Source organism: Urtica dioica, chromosome 8 (assembly GCF_054948205.1).
Source record: "Urtica dioica subsp. dioica isolate 48M chromosome 8, U.dioica_male_clone48M_v1_H2, whole genome shotgun sequence".
NCBI lineage: Eukaryota > Viridiplantae > Streptophyta > Magnoliopsida > Rosales > Urticaceae > Urtica > Urtica dioica.
In genome coordinates, this window is record NC_142763.1 from 23294684 (window position 1) to 23300771 (window position 6088).

Here is a 6088-nt window from a genome sequence, read left to right on the forward strand (position 1 = left end):
CCAGGCGAGCTAGACCTCCAGGCGAGCTCGACCATCAGGCGAGCTAGATCCCCCAGGCGAGCTCAACCACCAGGCGAGCTAGACCTCCAAGCGAGCTCGACCCCCCAAGCGAGCTCAATTTCCAGGTCAGGTTCGACCCCAGGCGAGCTCGACCCCCAAACGAGCTCAACTTCCAGGTCAGGTTCGACCCCAGGCGAGCTAGACCTCCAGGCGAGCTCGACCACCAGGCGAGCTAGACCTCCAGGCGAGCTCGACCCCCCAGGCGAGCTCGACCCCCCGGGCGAGCTCAACTTCCAGGTCAGGTTCGACCCCAGGCGAGCTCGACCTCCAGACTAGCTCGGCCTCCAGGCGAGCTCGACCACCAGGCGAGCTAGATCCCCCCAGGCGAGCTCGACCACCAGGCGAGCTCGACCTCCAGACGAGCCCGACCTCCAGGCCAGCTCAACTTCCAGGCCAGGTTCGACCCCCAGGCGAGCTCGACCTCCAGACGAGCTCGACCTCCAGGCGAGCTCGACCCCCAGGCGAGCTCAACTTCCAGGCCAGGCTCGACCCCCAGACTAGTTCGACCTCCGGACGAGCTCGACCAATAGGCGAGCTCGGCCTCCAGGAGGAAGTCCAATCCCAGCCCTGTCAAGGGCCAGGAAGGAAAAATCACAGCCCTAGACCGAACCACGGACCGGTTTTCGTGTTGATCCATTTTCAGGCATTAATGTTTTAAGAGGAATATCCCATTACTAATCTCACAGATTCGAAGACACGTGGCCAAGTCCGCTCACGTCACGTGTCCATTAGTGTTGAACCAAAAAACGGCTTAACATAAACTAAGTGGCCTTAATTCATTGTAGCAAAAACCAGATTTGACTTTTTTTTATTAATTATTTGCGAGAGAGAGAGAGAGAGAGAGAGAGAGAGAGAGAGAGAGAGAGAGAGAGTTTAGTGGATTGGTTTGTTATTTTTATTTATGTATCAGCGTGGAATGGAAGTGGCATATTAAAAGAAAACGTGGATGAAAATTGTGAGGGAGAGAGAGAAAGATAGATAGAGAGAGAGCATGGAAGAGGAGAGAAGAGAGAGGTTGGTGGAAAGAGAGAAGAAAATGGGAGATGGTTTTTTAGGGCTAATGAGTGAAATTGTGGAAGAAGTGAAATCTTTGAGCTGTATTAGTGGGCCAATGGTGGTCGTGAATTTGTCTCAGTACTTCTTGCAAGTGATTTCGATAATGATGGTCGGTCATCTAGGGAAACTCTATCTTTCATCCGCCGCCATTGCCATTTCCTTCTGCGCCGTCACTGGCTTTAGTCTCCTTGTAAGTCTACAGATCAAACCATCTTCTCTAATTATAATATTTTATTTGTTTGATATAGTAGAAACTAGAAAGAAATTAAAAAGAAGAAATATACTAGTAGGTTTGAGATACCGTTAATGTTACTGTGCCGAGACTCAGATTTTATGAGTATTTATACCCCTTATCGTAAGGGTTTATTGTGATTTTCCGTGAAAGAAACCGATAGATTTCAAAATAAAAAATGATACCTCACATCAAGTCACTATTCCAAATCCATGATGTTGATGTTCTGAATCTAGAAAAAACCAACCAAACAAAAAATTCTCAATTTGAAGCCTAGTCCTCAATAGTCACGGCAAAAGAGTAGAGCGGTACTAGTGAAGTCAGGAAGAATAAATAAGAAAATACCAAATTACAATAAAATAAGGTATTAAAGTTAAATTACAACAAAAAAACATTAAAATAAGGCTTTTTGGGCTTTTTGGCCTTTTGATTTAATATATTCAAATACCAAAGAAAAAAAAAAGCACATAATTAATTATTTTTTTATAAGTTGGGGTGACGGGCCACCCCATGATTCATGTGGGTCCGCTCTTGCTAATATACATATATAACGGAAAAACGGTATCAAATAGTTCAATTTTAATTACAAAAATTTACCGATATAGGCCACATATAGATAAACGTTTGAGTTTTAATCAGCGTTTTATAAATTTTCTGTAAATAGTAAAAAAAATTGTAAATGTTTCGTAGATAGCCATATTTACTATAAAAATTACTCTGCGTTTTTGGTTATTTTGATAGCGTAAATAGATTTACATGATTATTTACAAAAAATTAACGAAACGTTGGCTATTTCAAAAAATTTAACGTTTCATATAGCTAGATAACCACTAGACCCTTTTAATTATAGTTTAATTATTATGTGCTATAGCGAAGTATAAATGCCATCAGTTTTAAAATCCTATAATCAATTTGAACAGAGACAATTAGTTATGAATAACCAATTTTAAAAATTATTAACTGATTTTTTTAATTTTTATTCTAATTTGGAACAAAGTTATATGAAAAGAACTTTGTTTGAACTGACACCGGTTATGAAACCGGATAATCGATATTTGGATAACCAGTTTCAGACCTTGATAACTGCTTTTTAAAATCGGTTTTCAAACTAGATATCGATTATTAAAATTATGTTAACCAAAAATTTGTATAACTTTGATTTGGACCAATTCGATCCAGTTATTGGTCCAAAAATTTGAAAACCGAAAAATTTAATTTTGATTTCTAAAACGGGCCTAAACCAAATTGAACCAAACCGGTTTCAGCCCTAAAAAAAATCCTTCATTTAAGTGAAACAAATGAAAAGAAAAAAAAAACTAAATTTTTGAAGATTATTTGACTTGGCAAGTATGGAATGGCTGGCGCGTTGGAGACTCTCTCCGGCCAAGCCTATGGTGCTAAGCAATACAAAAAGGTCGGAGCCCAAACAAACACAGCAATCGTAGCCCTTGCGTTTACGTGCCTCCCTCTCTCTTTCCTTTGGATTTCTATGGGAAAATATTGATTTGGATGGGACAAGATCCGTCAATATCCAAAGAAGCTGGGAGATTCGCTCTCTTTCTTGTCCCCGCGCTCTTTGCCTACGCAGCCATTCAGCCCCTCGCGCGATACTTCCAATCGCAGAGCCTTATCGCTCATTTGTTGGCGAGCTCGCTCACCTCTATCTTGTGCCACATGGCGCTCTGTTGGACCCTCGTGTTTCGGTTTGGGCTAGGGCATCTTGGAGCGGCTGTGTCCATCGGTGTCTCTTATTGGCTCAACGTGACTTTGTTGTCTCTTTACATGCTATTCTCGCCCTCGTGCGAGCCCACGCGGGCTCCACTTTCTTTCGAGGTTTTATGTGGTTTTCGAGAGTTCTTGCGCTTCGTTGTTCCTTCTGCGGTGATGGCATGGTAACATACATTTTACCTTTTAAGTTAAATTAGCTCCTATAAGTTTACTATGTATTTATTTGAGTCTATTAGGTATATAGTCATATTTACAGTTTCGCATTGATATATAGTCAACGTTTCGTTAATCTTAGATAAGTGACAATGTCCATGTATATACATGTGTAAATTGACGTAAATACCTCACTATTTTATTTCGGTGAAAGGGTAAATCAGGAATGACACGTCATTTTTATGGCTATTTATTTAAGATTTACGAAACGTTGACTGTATAGCAATCTCATATGTATAAATTGGCTAATTTCCGAATTTTTTGTATTTATTTTCTTTTCTGATTTATATTTTGCAAGCCTTGAGTGGTGGTCATTTGAGCTTCTCATACTCTCCGGCTTTCTTCCTAATCCCGAGCTTGAGTCTTCAGTCATGTCAATATGGTATGTCATCGATCTATATATCTCGCTCTATATCTATATATTTATACACTACTACTATTTTGGGTTTGGACAATCGTTACAAAACACATGCATAAATAATTCTTTTTCCCAAGGCTATTTCAATTTTGCATGTTAAAGACCTATATATGTATGCATTTTAGGATGGAATACTTTGAGCATTAATGTAATTATTATGTTTGCATGCTTATATGGTTTGTATACGTTTCTCTGAGAGTATGTACGCCGTTGAAATTCTGATTGTATTCTCCTAATATTTATTCTCCGTACACTTTTATTGGTCATTTTGGGACTCAAGAGTTTAATATCCTGTCAATAACTTGTAAACTATTATTACAAAAGATATCTCAACATTTATTTCTTGATCAATAATTGATATCTTATATTTGTCTTTCAATTTTTTTAAAACAGTTTATCAACGATCACTACCCTTTACACAATACCCGAAGGGCTTAGCGCGGCTGCAAGGTAATTACGGTTAATTATTTGAGGCATACTCATCTTTATTCATCCTATCACGTAGCTCAATAAAAATTAAAAATTAAAAAAACTATAATATATAAATTACCTTATATGTTTTGTTTGGTCTTTTTATCTATTCGACGTGGGACGTCCTTAACAATTGTTGCTATAGCATGGAGAATTAAACACGTGACCTTTTTATTTTTGGTGCTTGATTATTAATATAATATGATGCTGACTCTTTGAGCTCACTTAACATGAGTCAAATTCGACAAAGAGTAACTTGTGACCTTATAAATCTTGTTTGGCCTCTTAATATTTTTCTGACATCAGATTCTTATCATGTTTTTTTTTAACATGTTCAAACACTAGAGATTTATTTTATAAATTGTTTTTATTTGTTTTACGAATAGCACGAGAGTGGCAAATGAATTAGGAGGCGGTGATCCTCGAGCAGCTCGGCTTGTCGTGCAATCAGTCATGTCACTTGCGGTCTCAGAGGCTCTCCTCGTGAGCTCGACTCTCTTTGTCGGCCGTAGCGTTTTGGGTCACCTTTTTAGCAATGACGAGGAAGTTGTGAAATACGTGATCTCAATGGCCGCTCTAATTTGCATTGGGGTCGTATTCGATAGTTTACAATGTGTCCTCTCGGGGATCGCCAGAGGATGTGGATGGCAAGATTTGGGAGCCTTTGTCAACCTTGGAGCCTACTATTTCGCCGGAATTCCCATTTCGGTCACACTCGGATTTTGGTTCGACTTCAGAGGAACGGGACTATGGGTTGGGATTGTGCTTGGTTCATTTCTACAATCACTTCTTCTTTCTCTAGTCATAATTTTCACAAATTGGGAAAATAAGGTTAGTCTTTCGTGGCGTTTAAGATATAATCTATATTTCTTAAATGATTTATATCGTATAGACCGGTTGATATTGTTAGTTATTGCCATACTAGTAATAAGCTATATAGATATACGAATACGTCGTAATTGGAGCATTCATGGACTTTGGGTTGAACTTAGTATTTTTAACATTCCATTCCAATGTTTTATTATTAATAACTGTGGACTTTGATACGCGTAAGATATTGTAATGTTGCAGGCAACGATGGCCAGAAGGAGAATATTTCAAGGAAGATCTTTAGATGAAGATAACAGAGTGACCGATCACGTAGCTTTACTAACTTAAATTGAACACGCATGAAAATATAGACCGAACAATTTGACATTTTCTAAAGGTTGTCAAATTCGCAATCTTAGGGTCAAAGGACTATTGACCCCAGTATGATTGTTAGAAGAATCTATGATGTCTGGTTATGAGGCATTGAGAGTTGGGGACTCTATAGTTCTTCTAGGTATCTTCCGAAGGTACTGAATTGACCAGTGCACTTCTAGAGACAATATAAGAACAAACCATTTAACCTCTTATGTCTCGAAGTCACTATGTATGAATTGCATCATGCTTACCTTAATCCTGAAATGAGACATGTCATTTCACACCTTAGTATTCTCATTTGAGAAAGTCAAAGTTCGGACTCACTATGTGATTCCGAACAAGGCCTATTGGTGAAGTACTAAGTTGTGAGTCTGTCATGAGTAACTTTGTGAAGTTCTCATAGATATGGAATTCATGTACAAGATTGCTGAAATGCAATGTATGTCACCTCATGCTTTGTTCCTTGGACTGTGAATAAATGAACTGGCCAGTGTCCAAATTGAGTCCTGACTCTTTTGGATGAAACAATGTGACTTGTTAGCTCCTCGTCAATACATTGTTTCTAACCTATTCACAAGCGACAAAGGAGTTGAGGAAATAACAGCTAGAAGGGTAAAATGGTAATTTAGTAAATCCCGACTAGCTGATGACATTCATGAAGGGTAAACATAGATAATATTCAGTGGATCCGCTCATCATAATTAGGTCGAATTCTTGAGTAGAAA

The 6088-nt window shown here is 38.9% G+C and overlaps 1 pseudogene; it reads left to right on the forward strand.

The window, feature by feature from the left end:
• The first annotated feature begins 1120 nt into the window (after positions 1–1120).
• On the forward strand, positions 1121–5366 carry LOC149388606 (protein DETOXIFICATION 14-like; annotated as a pseudogene).
• The last annotated feature ends 722 nt before the right edge of the window (positions 5367–6088 follow it).